Source organism: Macrobrachium nipponense, chromosome 44, assembly GCF_015104395.2.
Source record: "Macrobrachium nipponense isolate FS-2020 chromosome 44, ASM1510439v2, whole genome shotgun sequence".
Taxonomy (NCBI): domain Eukaryota; kingdom Metazoa; phylum Arthropoda; class Malacostraca; order Decapoda; family Palaemonidae; genus Macrobrachium; species Macrobrachium nipponense.
In genome coordinates, this window is record NC_087221.1 from 40,421,668 (window position 1) to 40,440,468 (window position 18,801).

Consider the following 18,801-nt stretch of genomic DNA (forward strand, 5'->3'; position numbering starts at 1 on the left):
AATCAAACTCAAAATCAAACCGGTCCACAATCACGTATGCCAAGCCAAACAAAGAGAATACGTCACCAAAAAAAGTCCAAATTAACTCCAGGCAAGCGAGAATCGAAAAACTATCGAGAGGGACCGACAACAGTTGTTATCGTTCCCGCGACAGAGAAAAATCTGACAAGCTTACGGGAGTGGTTCGTACATCCGCCACCCAGCGGCGGGTAAGGTAGACCACCTGACCTACCTGTCGCGTGTGCCGCGAGATTTGAAATTCTGTCGGGAACGTCGGAGACTATAGCTAAGTATATATCTGTCAGGGAAGTTCATGTACAAAATTTATATGTATTGTTTGGTTACCATTATACTATTCTGTACTTACCATTACTTAATTTAAGCTAATTTTTAAGTAACCTTATGTTAATATAGTGGTAATTGGTTCTTTGATTCACTTATATTATATACTGATCTTTTTACAGTTTTTGTTTCATTTTGACCCTTCATTACCATCTTGTCTGTTTCTCTGGTACTATTTCACAGGCCGACACGAGCTGAGCCCAGAAAAGGGATTTTGACGAAGGAAAAATCTATTTTCTAGGGTGATTGGCTCATGTCGCCCTGTAAACCCAAACCCCCCCCCCTGTTTTTTTCTTTGCCCACCCTGCAGGACAAGATGATCATTTTGTAAAGGATGGTCACTAAGGCGCTGCTCTCCGCTTGGCGTCAGTAGTAGTAGTATAGCGGACGCATCATCCTTTGGTATCAGCTCTCTCAGGTGGGGGGATTCTGTGATGGAAGGTCTAAATGGTAAATGGCTCATGGTAGTGGTCTCACTCGCCCCTGTTTCCATACCGACACTTCTTTTATAGAGTGAGCGAGTCAGTTTGACTGACATTTTTCTTGATTTTATTTTTTTTTCTCTGGTAATATTAGGTGATTTACCTAGAAATAATGAACTTAAGGATATTTCACAGGCCGACACGAGCCAATCACCCAGAAATAGATTTTTCCTTCGTCAAAATCCCTTAAGTATAATACAAGGTTTGTTTGTTATATGATCACACTGACCTAACCTGTTTTGGATGAAAAATATATAACAACATTTGAAGTTAGAGGTTATAACTGTTAAGTTCATTTTTCTTGGGAAACAGATAAAAAGTTTAAGTTACAGTGATTAACATGTTATCCCATTTAACTGAGAATAGCTAAAAAGTAAAATGACTGCAACTGATTTGAATTAAATGTCTTGGAACATGTTAGTCTTTATCACACGTTCTGGTTACTCTTTACAAACTACATCACATACAATTACAATAAATGGAGTCCTAAGATTTGAGACCATAGCTCCAAATTTTTCTGTTTCCCTTTCTTACTTACAAAATTTAAGCCTTCTCCTAATAATTAAGTGAAAAATTGAGAGTAACTTTAGTAACGGACCTTTCCAACTCTGGATTTTGGAAATAAAACTTTATCATTAGGTTGATAGACATCTAACCATGATAACAATCTTTTAGTTGTCTCCCATTTTTGCTTATTGGCAAGAAACATTTTAAGTACATATATGGAGAGGAAATACCTAACTCTACAAGATGCGGAGTTCAAGCGTGCCTAAATAAGACTAGCTGTTTAGTTTAACATTATAAATTACTGCTTAAGATATACTGTAATAGGAAGATGGTGTCATAAGCAAAATTCACAACTGAAACCTATTAGGAAATATGTTACATGCTACTTTACTTTGGAGATAAGTTTTCATACATCCTGTTAATAGATGAAGTTTGGTCTCTGAGCCCCTATTTGATGGTTGTATCCCCACCCAATTTCATAAAAGTCATGCATTCACACATTGTTTCATTTCTATATACTGTATACATTGTTATATATTCAGGCATAACCTTAACATGGGAGCACAAACAATGCAAGAAAATATACATAGGCTAAAATGCACCTTAGAAAAAATGACAATTGAAAAAAGGCAAAGTGCATTACTAAGTGTAAAAATAAAAGGTTCAAGACAGTATATTACTATAAATCTGGAGCTCATGATTTCATTCATAAAATAATTGCTATAAAACCATATAAAATAAAAATGTGTAAATGTTTAACATGCACCAATAAAATGATGATTGGTTTACTTCATTAACTACAATGTTAATTGCATCATAATCACCAAAGCATAAAGCATCACCACCATGCATTTTCATGGATTTGCTGTCGAAGGTTCAAACTCGTCCCAAAAACAAAACCAGAGGTGCAATGAAAGTGAATAAAAGCAAAGTATAAATTCTATGCCATATCCACTGGGGTGGTATGTCCTCCTGGCCATACGCAATATAATGCTGCCCAAAATAGTCCGTTCTTAAAACTAATTTATTAATAAAAATGTGCTGTCAACTTGTCAATATGAGTGCACAAAGAATGCAGCATGATCTCTTGAATATCAATACAAGGCAACTGTGTATAAGCTTGCAATAACATTCTGGCTACCTCTTTTTCTTTATCCTGCGCTTATTTTTGATTGGCCCATGTCAACACTTTACGGTGCCCAAAACAAAAAAACATTGTAATACAGATTAGAAAAGGCCTAAGCCCAGTCTGTAAATATTCACAATAGCTTCAAAGTCATATGTTTTCAATTTCAATATGTATTTGTAATTTGCGAATTAAAAAATTATATAGCACCACAATGTTTTATAATTAAGATTAAAAACTTACCAATAAATGCCAATACCTCCAAGTGAAAACCATGCCATCAGACCAGCAAACTCCCTGAAAAAAATAAAAAATACACAGTTTTCAATAACTATGATCTATAAATATGAACCTATTAATGTATTACCTACAACAAAGACATTATTGTTTTAGGTTTCTTTGTTTGCTTCTTCCTATTCATTTGTAAGAAGGATTATATGGTAGTGTGCGTACATTTTCAGGGTTAGATTTTGTTAAAGGCAGGAATGAGGATAACATAAGACCCCTTTTCTTGAGGAATGAGGATAACATAAGACCCCTTTCTTATGTGTCAATCTTGACGTAGTATTTTTGAAAATACGTACTTATAATCCTTAAGCTTTATGACTACTTGACCATTCTGATTTGCTGACTGCAACAAACCAGGATTAGTACCTAATAAATCAAGATTAAGCAGGAATCTTATATAAACAATTTGTCATGTAAAAATTCTGATTTAACTCATTACCTCTAACAATGATGACAACAGTCCTTGTAAAGCTTAACAATATATCTCAAAGATTTTACACTAAAGAAAGCCTTATTCCATCATCAATCTTTATAGAATTGAACTGTAAGTTTTGGGGAGAAGGGACCTTTTGGGTGTAGACTGCTCAGTTTTTGTGAAGATTTTCAGTTTCAAAACACTATTCTTATTTACGTTACAACTCTAACTGAATTCGTGTTCATAAAAAAACTGTCATGCTCTCAGGTGAATACCTAGCATCTAAACTGAGAATCTTACTACAATCCTCATTCACTAATTTAGCGAGCTGATGCAGTTGCAGATGAACTAATGAGTGCAGCTAGAAGGACACTCCTATGAAAATAGAGGCCCTTACTTATGGAATTTAAGAATCACAAATCACAATCAATGGCTGATAACACTGCATAAGTATCAATGTTTAAGGCCAAATCTTAACCAAGAACGCCATCATGTCACTGAATATCACATTCAGTGTTGCTTAAAATAGCATTCTTTTCTTGAAGATGCTATGAAATTTTTTTGTTCATAATGGTGAAAGGTTTTCATTGCAGCCTCCTCTCTAATCTAAATTCCATGTGTCTCTTCCTTATTTACTGTCCCTTATGACTGTCTCTCTTCCTTATTTATTCTGTCTTAAGACTACAAACTAGATAAGCAAATCTGTCAAAAAGTGTAGAAAAGTTTCCTTTCCTTTTTTTTTTTTACTACCTATATGACAGAATTTTGTTCATGGTTGAATGAAATCACAATATCTTTTCAGGGTTTAAACAAGATAACAGAAGCAATTCCTAACCAAGAGCCCTTTCCATAATTAACACCTGAAATCAGATTTATAACAAAAAAATGTACTTACACCATTGGGTAATAAGGCTCTTTGCCTACTACAGGCATATAATGAAGGAAGCCAAAAGAATGCAAGCGCCAATCCATACAAGACGCATTGACTTCTCTACTGTGCCCTGCATTGAATACTAATCAACTGGCCACAGCCCAATACAAATAAGTCCCAGAGAGAGCATAGGGCCGAATGAAAAATGCCATCACCTGCAAGGGAAAGATAATTCCATTGGTTCACTCCACTGTCAAAATAAATAAACCACTTGTGCACAGTTAAATATTTATTCACAAATTACATCTGCACAAAAATTAAATTACATGCTGATGCTGAGAAAAATTACAAAACGTACACAAATTGTAAAAATTAATTTCACCAGTTTTCCAACTGGTGCTAGATATATCCTAATCTTAAAACCAAAGGTTTGTTTCGCATTTGAACAATTGAAATTACTGTTACTAATAAAAAAAAATTCAAATGCCACAGCACAAGCTGGGGAGAGCTTCTCAAGGCTGTGTTGAAAAAACACACACAAAACAATGAGTTAAAAGGTAGACAACTGGTTTTAACTTGGCATTTTCTTTCTCCATGACAAATGAAGGTGTGGCTGGAGAAAATCGGACTGTAAATGAGGGCTCTAAATGACTGAATCAACTGCAAATTACAGTATGTTCATGGACCAAGCGTAACCTGTATTGCATCAGAAATAGGCAAATTAATCCTCATTGTTTTATGATATGCAATTATTCAGTCCTAGCCCATTAAAATAAATTTCCACCTAATATCTCCGAAACTTTCTTGTGCCATATTTCCTTTGAATCTTTATAACATATGGTCAAGTTTAAAGGAATTGAGTTCTATCTTACTATATGAAACATAATAGTTGAAAGACTTAGGTTAACTTTCAGGGGTGACTGACTATGAAATGCAATTACTCACTATGTATTATGTTTACATTAGCTCATAATAATCTGTAAGTGTAATAATTTACATCTACAGATAGTTTAAATACAACAAATAACTGTGTAAGCAACTTCTAGAATTTTTTTGGAAACTTTGTAACATTTATCTAAAGTATATTACAGTTTCTTGTGATAACAGTTATTGCTATAACAGCCTTCCACAACATGCAACACAAGATAGATATAGATCACTAACCAGTATTTCAATTCCTAGGAAAATTGATATCATTCGTATGGCAATTTCCCAAACCATATTAAAGGAAGATATTAGCAACCAAGTAACACGAAGTGAGGCACAACTTTGATGCACCAAGCTCCATAATCCAACTGGAGTCAGGAAGTATAAGTAGTGCTGCCAAGGATGCTGATGAGCTGCAATGAAAAAGAATTGCACATAATTTTCAATATGTACTGATTTTAAGACGATGGAACAGCAACATTAATTTCACATCTGTACCATACAGATCCATATTATAACTCTGATGACACCAAAAGTTATATTCCCTACTTCTGAAGGTGAATATAAAGGTAGCTTAGATCCAGATACGTACTGTATATATCTTAGCTGTATGAATTTTAGCCTGCAAACTAATAGTACATTTTGCCTCACAATTTCTCTAACAAAAATGTCTAACAAAAAATCAAATGCTCTACAATACATAACAGGTGCTGACCAGTAACACAGAAAGAGGTAAAATCAATACTGATTCCACACCTACACATATAACAGTTTTTTCACAAGATTTCAAGCTCACTTTGCATTCATGCCACAATATAACATTTGTAAGCTCATGCCAAGTACATCATAATATTAGTAACATTGTTATACAGCCAGTCCCTGGTTACCAGAGGAGGTTCCATTCCGACGGCTTAACGATAAGCAAAATTTGCTAATAACCAAAAAATCGGCGCTGATACCAGATTTTGGTGCTAATAACTGGTTAATGGCTCCTCTTTTAGGTATGTATCAGCACCAATACTCTACTATAAGCTACAATAACTGGAAATCACTGATTTTTGGCAATTTTCAGCACTAAACAAACGCCATAAAACCATATCACCAATAACCGGGGAATGCCTTAAAGAAAACTCAAAGTTGCAAATAATAAGGACGATTAATCAGAATGGGCAATCTGATACCCAAGGGTCCCCGAGTTATCAGAATAATATAAAATAAATTAATCCACAAACAATAATTCAATCCACTAACTATAGAAAATTAAGAAATCAATATTACCTAGCAATTTGGTGATGTTTGTTATGCCCCAAACTAACAGAATGAGGGCAAGCAACACAGATGATCTAGACACTCTTCGGCCCTCAATAGTACCACCAGCCATTCTTAATACAGCACTATGATCCTAGAATTTTAACAAATATTCATATTAATGCACAACATATGTACTAGTATATAACTTATCCATACTATCCTACTACATACGCTAGTTAAGCATTACTAATAATGTCTAGACTAATTACATAATACTGTACTTATTTCAATACAAAATTTTTTGTAAATACAATTGTTATATTGTTTTCAAGTAAGGAACAAATTATTACAAAAATGTTAACTACAGTACTGATACAGTCATCATTGAAGAAACAATACGACAGCCTAACATTTTCTTTTATGCAAAATTTATAAGTTCCTGAAAATTATGTATATTAGTGCCCTGAAAAAAGAGAATTAAACACAGAGGAGAATAAGACAAATTAATGACAAAAAACAAAAAATGTGGTCTTGGTTTTTCTTTTATAGTCTTCATGAGGCACCCTCTGACACGTCAGAAGGATCAATCTACATCTGAAGAACCAACATCTGCTTGCAGATTTTCTTTACAAATCTAATAAAAAATGTAAGCAGCTCTTTTAGATGTCCTATAGAGGATAGTACTATGCACTGCATAGTTTTTTTTCATTAATGTATCAGTACAAACTCTGGATGTCCATAGTTAAACTTCGAAAAATTACCATATTTTACATCCCTGAATCAACTGCAAAATTGTAAGACTCTTTATAGTAATGCAACATTATGAAGCTGTAGCATTATTTTATGATTAACACTACAGATTTACAGTATTTGTTATTCATGAAAAAACATTCTGCTTTTTTAGTTTATAACAGCTTTGGTTTCCTTTATGATATTTCTGCATCTGTCAGCTTCCATTCATTTTGCACTGTGAATGGTAGGCAATAGAAGAACTTCTTTTTGTCTTGAAACTTCATTGATATATCTAGAGCTTTCCTGTCAGAAACCTGATGAAGTTTCATCTGAACTCATTTGGCCCTTATAATAATCAGTACTAATAGTTTTTATCACTCATCTTAATTGTGGAGGGTAATGAGACAGAAAAAGATGTAAGAATCTATTCAGCCTACTTTATGCATATTTAACAAATGAAGCTCCTTCTTATAAGTATATGCACAAGACACTTTCCCATCTACGTACAAAATGCACATTAAACATTTGCTAATGGGACAGGAGGACAAACAATTTGAATAAATCAAGAAAATAAAAAATCAATAGGGAGATTTTTATGGTAATGAACAAGTATTTTCCTGGCTGAAAAAGAAACCTAATTAGTCACAAGGGAAAGAGATTAAGCCAAAGCTAATAAAATGCTAGATTTTGCTTTCCTCTTGAGAGATGGCACTTTATATAATTTCATAGGCCTTGGGGACTCCCTTGTCAATGAACTGCTTCTATGGAAGCATTTTAATTGATAAACTACAGATGATACATGCAACTAAACAATATCCACAAGAGAAATGCCAAAAAAACATTACTGTTTGTGAACACCCCGGCCAGGTCACTTGAGGAAGCCTCAAGCAGCATCAGGATACTACACAGTAAAACGTAAAAATTCAAAAACTTCACTTCATTAAGCTGATTACATGTAATACTCGGTGCAGTAGTAAATGACAATTTGTCGAAAATTGCATTTTTCCTAACTATACAAACCTGAGGTCCTTTAACAATAGGAAGTAGCTAGCGGCAGCTGGAACGGTCGTAAGCTTCGAACAAGGGGAGAACGGTAATTAACTGCTTGTCCGACAGTCGCGCGCCGTGCGACTGGGAGGTAAACAAAATCACTTGTGCTTTTGGCCATGCAAAATACGCAGAGTGAGGGGTGGCATGAGGAGGACTATGTAAAGGACCTCAGGTTTGTATAGTTAGGAAAAAATGCAATTTTCGACAAATTGTCCATTTGTTTCCGATACGTAATACAAACCATCGGTCCTTTAACAACCCCCAAAGGAAAAAAAGACTCACTTCTTGAGGTGGGAGGAATCTGAGTCTTTGATGAACAGACTGGTGTTCGTCCATCCCTGGAATGCCTCCCTGGTCGTAAGAGCGAGGGAGGGATCCAAGCCTCTGTCCGATTGATCGGGGTGTGCACCGCAGGATCAATGGTCAGACCTCTGGGCCGAGTACTAAGAGAGAGGCAAGCGTATCTCTTCGTACCAGCAAGCAAGAACTTGTTCCTGTTTGCAAGAGGCAACATAAAGTATGGGTTGTCTCAAGCTGGCATCCACTTCCTCCCCCTTGTTGGAGGAAGTGGTGGATATACGCTCCTATCCCTATGAAAGGGATAGGATGGGGCTCTGTTGAGTAGCTCACCTGCATCTTGTCCTTATCCAGCAGGGTGACGACCGTGTCCCTCTAACCACAGGTAGAGGGGGAAGAAAAAGATGGGAAGAGGAGCCAGTCACACTCTCATTCACTCATCCACTCTTACGGTCACATCAGGACTCGATGCTGTTCAGCCTGCGAGGGTCTGGTTTCGCTACACAACGTCGTTTGAGCAGCCCACCCCCACGGGTCCCAAGGAAAAAAGATCCAAGGACCTGTGGGCAATAACCAAAGGTAGAAGGAAGGGCATGTGGTCTGGTTGGACCAGACCCCTGCCTTCAGTACCTGCGCCACGGAGATAAGTTCTTGCGGACAAGGCAGCATCTCCTTCGCATCGAAGGCGGTGAAGTCCATTAGGGAGGGGATTGTGAACGACTCGAACCAATCGTCAGGGACCGAAGGGTTCTGAGTCTTCGCTACGAAGTTCGGTACGAAATCGAGCGTCACGGATCCCCATCCCCTGGATGCTTGACTTCGCAGGAGAAAGTCATGCAGTTCTCTCAGAGGAAACAAAAGAAGGAAAATAAGTCGATATTGACCTATCCCTCTTTCGCTACTTCGGTGATGTCCAGTACCCATACTGGTCTGTCCGTTTGCCACGAAGTCTCTCGCATCCTCCTATCCCCATGCAGCGAAGTTCTCGGTAGTGGATAGGACACCGACACTCCATGGCGAAAGTCAATTGCCTTCTAGAGACGAGGTCCCTGAAGGCAAAACATCTCATGGTTGTTGAATCTCAGCTAAGGAGAAACAACACTATGTACCGTTGAAGACGAAGGTAGATATTGAATGCAACCTACGTCTTCACAGACGAAATCGAGAGAAGGATTCTCAAGATTCATAACCTGTGCTTACAAATGACTGAAAACGCTAACCGCTATTTCATTGCTGTCCGGTGAGAAGTCGTAGTTGCAATGAAAGCGGGGCGTTCTTCAGTAATGAAAACACAGGGGAAAGCCGCCTGAAGAACTGCTTCTCATGGGCTGAACATTTGGAAGTAGAGCTGTCAGGTCGGAGAGTAGGCGATGTCTTTCTGACACTCTTGTAATTCGGGTTGAACAATGAACAATTGTACACCTACGAATACGAGATATTTTGAAGACAAACTCAGATGTCTGCAAAATCATTCGCATTATCGCAGTGCGATGCAGCGGGAGACTTGTACAGACTTCTGTTACCGTGCGGTAAACAGAAAGATGAAAGAGTCCAAGAGATATCTCTGTTGAAAATTCTCGCAATGTCGAAGGCGAGGAATCTAGCGTCACAGCAGTAGATGGTCCTTCATTATTGCGAGAATGTTTATCAGAGACCTAAGTCCATGATTGTTGGGCAGAGATACGGTTCGGTAGTCAATCAAAAGCAGGGCAGAGAGAGACATAACTGACCGTGCATCTCGGAGGCCCAGCTGATACTGAGCTGCTATCAGGCAGTTCAATACGCAGTAGTTGAGCCTGAGCTCTCGCTGACTCGTCATCCTGAGTTGCCAGGTAATCCATTATTCCACGAAGGAATGCGTTCGGCTAGAAACTATACCGAGCATAAAAGATATGCTCGAGCAATTATATTTAGGCGAAACGAATTTCGGTAAATATAAAAGTTGAAATGGTGTTGTCGTGACCAAAACCATAAGGTATATAAAATTGAAACTGAAAACTCCTGGGAGGTTGCAGGCAACCCCGAGTTGCAGTTCAATTAGAATACTTCTCTTCTAAGTCGCAATCCGTCGATTAACTAGGATATGCGCCTACCCCTCGGACAATTCAACTGCTTAGTAGAATCATGTCGCGAGGTTAATATACGTAGTATATTTGTAGGATTCTGAACAACGATCTCTATCCTAAATTCTTTCCTTCAAGAAAACAAAATAAGGATTGGAGATCGACCACCTTCGATCTCTATCAAAGAGAGTGAAGGAGAAGTCTTCCTGGAAGAAAGCTTCAATGGTGAACAGAATACTAAGACGATAGTTCAAGCCAAACTGGATATTCCCGTCCGATCTTCTCTATTCCAGGTTGGTCGCCTACGTGAGATAGTTTCTTTCAGCAGCAGTCTTCTTCCCAATGGTAGAAATTCCAGGAATTCGAGCATAGGCGAGGTTCCCGATTATCGTGTAACATATCGGGATTCTCGTCTCGCTCACTTTGGACCGTGGTCTCGCCTAAGTGTTGGAGATCGTAAAAAACTCGAACACTCTGAATGCGCTAGAAATTCCGTAGAATTCTAAGCAGTCTGCGAAACCCCCACCGAATTCGTCAAACGATATCGGCTGGTGGTCCTCTCGATTCCCGTAGAAATCGAGAATGGGGCAGGATCCCTCCTCAACGACCGGGGCTTACGTCAGGTAGGACCCGAAGGTCCCCCCGGTAACGCAGTCCCGAACCGTGGGATCCTACAGAGAAATCTCTGTAGGATCCCTCCCCTTTCCCTCGTAGCCGTAAGGAGAGAGGGAATGGGGGAGGAATTGGATACTCGCTCGCCTTCCCAGTGGAACTAGCAGTTGGAGAAGAGTAGGAGCAGGCCATCGCCTTGCGGCGATGGCCTCTCAGAGTCTGGGAAAACGTATCGTCAGGAGAAAACGTTTTCCCGCGGAGGGTTACGAATCTCACTGTAGGTAAGGGTCTGCCGCCACTGTCAACGTCGTCTGGGTGGGGCTGATCGACACCTGACAGAAGAGAGCCGATACCGTCCTCCGACTCATTCCAGTCCTCGTCGAGGTCGAAACCTCTCAGGAGGACCGAAGGGAGTATTTAAATACGGTGTCCGAAGACACGTAGAAACGCCGCTGTCGCAGTAGAGGAGGTGGAAGTAGCTTGATCGACCGGCCAGAACTGAGAGAGCCTTCTTGTCCAGAGACGAGAGACTCTGGTTCGAGACAGAATCGGCAAGCTATGATCGCGGCAGACCCACCGTCGGTTTGGGTTTCCTCTCGGGCCCAAAACGACTCGAGCAGAGACGTGGGCTCTGCTGGTGGGAGAGCGGCAATCCTTCCGCAAGGTCATTATGCTGACAAATCAGCTTAATGACTTCTGCAAATTCCTCTGTATCTCGGGAGTAACAAGAACAGATCCCGAGATACTCCTCCTTCAGAATGGAGGAACAGCGGCAGACCCTGACGGTCGCCTCCAGCTACTTGCGCGTATGTCCTGGTCGGTCCTAAAACCGTGCCTGGTCCATACGGCGTCATAGCGGGATCGCGAGCGGCGCACCTCTCGCGATCACTCATAGGTACCTCGCTCCTCCCGGTGTAGCCCGAGGAGGTTGAAGGTACAGTAGAGGCAGACCTGACGCTCCTCCCTAGCTCGCTGGCAGGACCAGAGTGCTTGGGGGGGCTTGCTGCTGATCGTCCAACGCCCGCCACGGTGGCGATCGAGCAGAGGCCTAGCCTTGCCGCTCGCCTGGGGCGAGAGGCTCGGCTGAGAACGTCGACGCTGATCTCTAGCGTCAGGCGAGCTGTTGCTGGTTACCGTCTCCGCCCGGTCCCGATGGGAGCGGCGTCAGGTGACCTGCTAGGCTCGCTGTCGCGGTGAGACCGGCGAGCGTCCTCTCGGCGCGTCGAGCCGCTGGTACCAGCCGTGGCTGGTACCGACGGCCGCGGGGAACCCCTTCCTCGCCTCAACCCGTGGCTGGTCAGCGACCGTCACGTCAACCCGAGCAGCCAGCTGGTCGCTGCAAGAGCGTCCACTGGCCTGGCGAGGGTTGTCTGCATGACTCTCGCCAGTCTTCTGCTCCGCGCTTCGGTCTTGACGGCGAGCGAGCTCGGGTGTCAAGACTTTGGCTGGACGGTCCTCTAACCCGCGGAGACCGTCCACTCGGTACTTCTCGCTAACGAGAAGCCGAGGCGGATCCTGGTTGAGCGGCAGAACCGCTAGAACCAGGCGAGGAAGTGCCAGCCGAAGCTGGTACTCCTCTGGTCCCCGTCTTCTTCTCCTTGGTAGAAGAAGAGACGGGCCCTGTTCCGAGGGAGCAGGAGGACCAGCAGAAGAGCTCCCCGAATCGCCGGAGCGAGACGGGCCCTTAGAAGGTCCCGAAGGAGCCTTCTTAGGGGGGAAAACCCGGGTACCAGCTGGTTCGCTTGCAAGAGCGCCGCTGGCCTGGCGAGAGTCACCTGAGCGGCTCTCACCAGCCTTCCTGCTCCGTGCCGCGTCTTGGCGCCGAGCGAACTCTGGCGCCGAAACTTGGCTGCACGGTCTCCCGAGGGAGAACGTACACTCGGGATCTCTCGCGAACGAGAGACCGAGCCGGAACCTGGCGTAGCGGCATCGCCGCTAGCACCAGGCGAGGAAGTACCAGAGCTAACCGATACTCCTCTGGTCCCCGTCTATCTCTTCCTTACGAAGGGGAGACGGGCCCCGCTCCCGAGGAGCAGGAGGACCAGCAGAAGGACCCCCCGTCCCACCCCGGTGGGACGGGCCCTTAGAAGTTCCTGAAGGAGACTTCTTAGGGGGGAAGGCAGCCTTCTTCTTCTTCGGCTTATGGGCCTTAGAAGTCGAAGGGGAAGAGGCAGCAGCAGACGATGAAGACGAAGATGACAGCTTCCTCTTCAACTCACGCAGGACAGTCGCAGGTCCTCCATCCAGGGCCGGAGCCGGGGCTATTGCCGAAGCAACACGGCCCGACTGCACCTGTCCCGGAAGGACCTGGGACTGGGGAAGACACACCATGGGCAGGACCAGCATGGACAGGCACAGGAACCAGGAGCGACAGGAACAGCAACCAGCTCAGGAGCGGCAGGAACAGCGGCAGCGGTAGAACCCAGAAGGGACAGCCAAGCAACAGCGGGAATCACATCAGCGGCAGGTACGGCAGCCCAGCGATCGCCCTCGTAGAATCATCGGCAGCCAGCGGAACCTGGGTACTGGCGGCCGGTCCAGTGGCGAGCTGCTGGAACAGCAGGAAGTCTGGGGCAGGCAACACGAAGAAAAAAACAGGCGGCGGCGGCCAACCCCCCCTCGGTACGGCGGGGCGGCCTAGTAGCGGCAGACGGCATCACCGACACAGCATGGGGAGTGTAGACCAGGAGGGGGGGGAGCAGCATAAGCGGCCGTGGTAGTAGTGGAGACCGCCCCAGACCTCGCTAGACGCTGCAGCAGCCCCGTGGATGCTAGGCACGCCCTGCCTCCGCGGTGGTCCATACCTGTCCAAGGTTGTCTCCCATGGATGTAGCACCTGCAGTAGCATAGATAGATTAGTAAGAGGGGTTCCCTAACGCACGGGGGGAGGACATGCCCCACCCCGAACGCAAGGAAGACCCCAAATACAAAATACAACGAAGAAGCTGAGCGGGGGCCAGGAAGGAAGACGAAGAATCGGATACCAAGGGAGTCGCGGGAGAGCTTTCCGACGACTTCCTGGCAGACCTTCGCTTCCCTACCCCGCACTGCAGTGAAAAGTAATATGAAAATGAAACAGAATACTGCCCTTGCGATTCACTTCATAGAACTTAAAGGGGAAAAGATCAATTCCCGGGTAAGAACGGAAACTTGATCCAAATAATATGATGCTATCATAAAAATATATATATGAAAATGAAACAGAATACTGCACTTGCGATTTCACTTTTCACAGAAAATAATCGTAAGGATCATTTCCCGGGTAAGAGCGAAAATTGATCCAAATTAAATTATGCAAATAAATAAATGAAAATGAAAAGAATACTGTATTGCGAATCCACTTTCATTGCATTTTATCATACAAAATAAAAGGCTCGTGCCGAGCGCAATCACGCTCTCGGTAACGAACGCACAGGGCAAAAATATAATGAAAAAAGTACTTACATTTTTCAATTACACACTTTCGCCCAAAATACATGACTCGGCGCGAGCGCGCCCGCCCTCGGCACCGAGACATAATTCAAGGGTTCAATTCATGAAAAGAGAGGAAATCGCCGCATCTACGGCGATAGCTCCATGTTGGTTCATAATTAAGTAACTGAAAATGAAAACAGTGTACTTACAGTTTCATTTTCAAGTCAAAACAAACCATTAGTAGAAAAACACAATATAAACAAAGCATACGACGATGAAGCGGGCAGAGAGCGATGACGAACACGTCCTTCACACCCGCGGCCGAAAGCAAAAGTGATTTGTTTACCTCCCAGTCGCGCGCCGCAGTTAACTACCGTTCTCCCCTTGTTCGAAGCTTACGACCGTTCCAGCTGCCGCTAGCTACTTCCTATTGTTAAAGGACCGATGGTTTATATTACGTATACGGAACAATTAAGTTTTGTGCAATTTTTAAATTCCCAACAAATTTGAAATTCCCTTTAGAATTATTACAAGTATTTTCATGCACCTATATTCCAGTTTGCATACTAGCTGTGTTAAATTAAAAAGTAGACGATAATAAACAGATTTGAGCAAGGTACGTATTAGATAAAGTTTCAATAAGGTCAAGTCAAACAGCATGAAATTTTTTAACTGAATAAGCTGTAAAATGTAATGCAATGATATGCAACTTTATCTACAGCACTATCTACCCTTAAAAGATGACATATCATTAAAAAAATCCATCCTAAAAATCCTAAGGCAATGTGAATTGACAAAGCAAAACGATCATAGTTCTGATAGTAGTCCATTCCTTGCTGGGTCATGGATATTAAATGCAAACTCTCATCATTCTGAAAATAAAACATGGACACCCTTAAGTATTGTAATGGCACCTTCCATTATTCTGTAAAGAAATAGCAATATAAAAAAAAAATGTTATTGTTATAATACAATTAAGTTTGTTCATACTTACCTGGCAGATATATATATAGCTGTATTTTCTGAAGTCCGACAGAATTTCAAAATTCGCGGCACACGCAGTGGGCGGCCAGGTGGTAGTACCCATTCCCGCCGCTGGGAGGCGGATATCAGGAACTATTCCCATTTTCTATTCATATTTTATCAGTGCCACTGTCTCCTGAGGGGAGGTGGGTGGGCACTTTAATTATATATATCTGCCAGGTAAGTATGAACAAACTTAATTGTATATAACAATAACATTTTGTTCATGAAACTTACCTGACAGTTATATATATAGCTGAATCCAACCTTCGGATGGTGGGAAGAGACAGAATAGGATTTTAGGGAAACTAATTAAGTAGGATGATATACATCTTGGTTCCTGACCTGTTAGCATAGCCGACTTCGTGATTACTGTCACCAAAGTCTGCTTCTGCGTTACTAGAGTTGCCAGCGAGGTAGAGACCTGTAATGCTGGTGCGCTCTAGATGATCTGTCAACGGGTGGGGGCGTGACCACAATGTGACTAGACCATATGACCATACTTCTGAGGGCACCGAAGCTAAAACCACCACCTGACCTAACCTATCAAAGTTAGTTCCATAACTTCTAGGCTAAAGAAAGGAAGGCGCGCCTCAAGCGACCAACCCTTCAAAGTTAAAAGCAAACACACCTATCCCTTTTCTATAGGATAGGATTCGTGTTGCTTCCTGCACCCAATAATATATCTACGGATATGTAATGGTACCTAGCGACTTACGGATCTGAAATGTCGTCTTCACACATCCCGTCGGGAAGTTCTTAATATGGGCCAGTAGGTGAACGCGAAACCACAGACGTTGCTTCGCTAAAGCGTGGCACTCAGGATGTTACTGATGTCATGCTCTGTTGAAATGCTTCCGAGGCCGCGCCCTCACCTCTTGAGCATTCATATTAAGAAAAAAATCTCAAATCTTTAGCAACATAATAATGAGACCTCTTAAAAGAACTCCTTGGGCTATAATGCCAGGGTGTTCTTGGACATGAACCAGTCTGGTCTTTTTACGGAACACCGCAGATTGTCGGGAGTGTGAAGCGAACCCAGAGTTGCTTCGCTAAAGCGTGACACTCAGGATGTTACTGAGTGTCATGCTCTGTTGAAATGCTTCCGAGGCCGCGCCCTCACCTCTTGAGCATTGATATTAAGAAAAAATCTCAAATCTTTATGCAAACATAATGAATGAGACCTCTTAAAAGAACTCCTTGGCTATAATGCCAGGGTGTTCTTGGACATGAACCAGTTTGGTCTTTTTACGGAACACCGCAGATTGTCCGTTGACCTTGACTTTCTATAGTTTTATCAAGATAAAACTTGAGAGACCCTACAGGGCACAGGACTCTCTAATGCCCTTGCCCAATAATTTGTGCCATACCCTTGGTCTCCAAGCCTTCGGGTCAAGGGTTAGACAGGTTTTCGTTCTTATCAAGAACGGAAGGCTTAGAGGACAGACCGCATTATGTCCTTTAAAGCCAAACCTCTGATGATGGCTAAAACTACCTCACTAACCCTCCTTGCCGTGCTAGGAGCGGTTAGAATATTAGCCTTTCTGGTCACGTGTATTAAGTTCGCAGAAGGTAGAAAGGAAGGTTCGAAATGCTTTTGCATCAGAAACTCAGACTACGTCTAAGTTCCATGCCGGAACCTTTGATCCAGAGAATTTCAAGATCTCCACCCAGACCTCAAGATCGTGAAGCTTTGTTGTTTGACAGAACCGGATCTCTGAGCCTAGAGGCCGTCAACAACATATTTGCATATTCTACAATAGTTTAGGACTTCTATCTTATCTCATACTTCATACGGAAAGATAGAACCATAACGAATTCACAGAGGTCGAGGTGGAGGAACAGTCATTTCCCTTCACTATCTCCAGAAACGGCCCCCTCGATTGAAAACTGAAAATAGGCAGCACTGCTTTGTCTTGGCCAAGAGACTGCTAATAATCTTGAAGATCTTATCGCTTCTCGATAGTCTGAACGCCTTCAGACTCAGAGGAGAGATATTAGATACTTCACTAAGTGACGATGTTAGATTACACCGATTCTCTCGGAAGGGTCTTTGGACAATTCTCTGAATTACCTGACCTCTGTGAATCCAACCTCTTAGAGGCCAACATGTGGCGACTAAAGCTAATCCTCTAGGATCATGAATAAGGGAACAACTTATGAGGAAGCTCCTTCGTCTTCAATATTACGAAAAACTTAACGAAAGGACGCCCTCAGTCTCTCCTCACTTTCGACATACTTCTAAGTGAGGATTACTCAGACGTCAGTAGTTGTTGCCTTCGATCGAGAGACCCCACGGACGTGCACTAGTTTAACGAACCTCTTGAGGATCGTTACGTTCCGTGCCCAAGCCCATAACCAATTCTCTCTTCTCGAGCTATGAGAGAGCTGAGAAATTATCCGAGATGATTTGGGCCACTCGATCCAACCTCACCCTTCGAGGAACTGGAGAGCCGACCAATTTGGCTTCCAATTCTTTCAGACAATGTGCCAGAACATCTGTTCTCTGTTCGGATGTCTGGCACCCTCTCGCTATCACCTGAGGTGATCCTCAAGCCGTTGAAGAGAAAATTAGAATTACAAGATCTTGATGTTATTCCAATTTCTTCGTGAGGAAAATTTGTAGAGGTCTGAATTGCTGTTTATTCAGGGAAAACAAGCTTCTCCAGCGAGGAAATGGTCCCCAGCAAACTCATCCATTCCCTCAGTCAGCCTGCTTCCTTCCCTAAAATAAGGCTGCGCTTTGCATAAGCAGGAGAGCATTATGATAGTGCTATGCCGCGGTAGATTCGTACAGAATGTTACCGTGCGGTAAACCCGCACCTAACAAGTATAAGAGATATCTTGTTGAAATTTTCTAAGTAAACGGCAGGTATGATCATTCAAGATTACTAGAAATTTCCTCAACCCGAGGCTAAAATCCATGATTGTAGGGCAGAGAGACGGTTTATTAAGCCATTCCCGCAAGGGAGAGAGACGTAACCAACCACGCATGACACCGAGCTAGCCGGTACTGCGTAGATCACACTCCCAGTAACAGCAGCCTTGATCATCGTCTCGCACTATGTGCCTGAGTTGCCAGCTACTCCTTTTACGAAGGGATAGGTATGAAATTATCGAGCAAAAGGGAACTCTCAAGCAGGCATATTTAAACGAAACAAAATTCGCTAAATACAGAAGCTGAGTTGGTGTTGCAGTTCAATTAGAATACTTCTCGTCTAAGTCGCAATCCGTAGAATAAACTAGGATATGCGCCTACCCCTCGGACAATTCAACTGTTTAGTAGAATCATGTCGCGAGGTTAATATACGTATATATTTTATAGTATTCTGAACAACGATCTCCATCCTAAATTCTTTCCTTCAAGAAAACAAAAAAGGATTGGAGATCGACCACCTTCG

General features: G+C 42.6%; 1 pseudogene; it reads right to left on the minus strand.

Moving 5' to 3' along the window:
- Positions 1 to 2,696: 2,696 nt before the first annotated feature.
- Positions 2,697 to 18,801, minus strand: part of LOC135203967 (GPI ethanolamine phosphate transferase 1-like) — a 31,586-nt pseudogene continuing 15,481 nt past the window's right edge.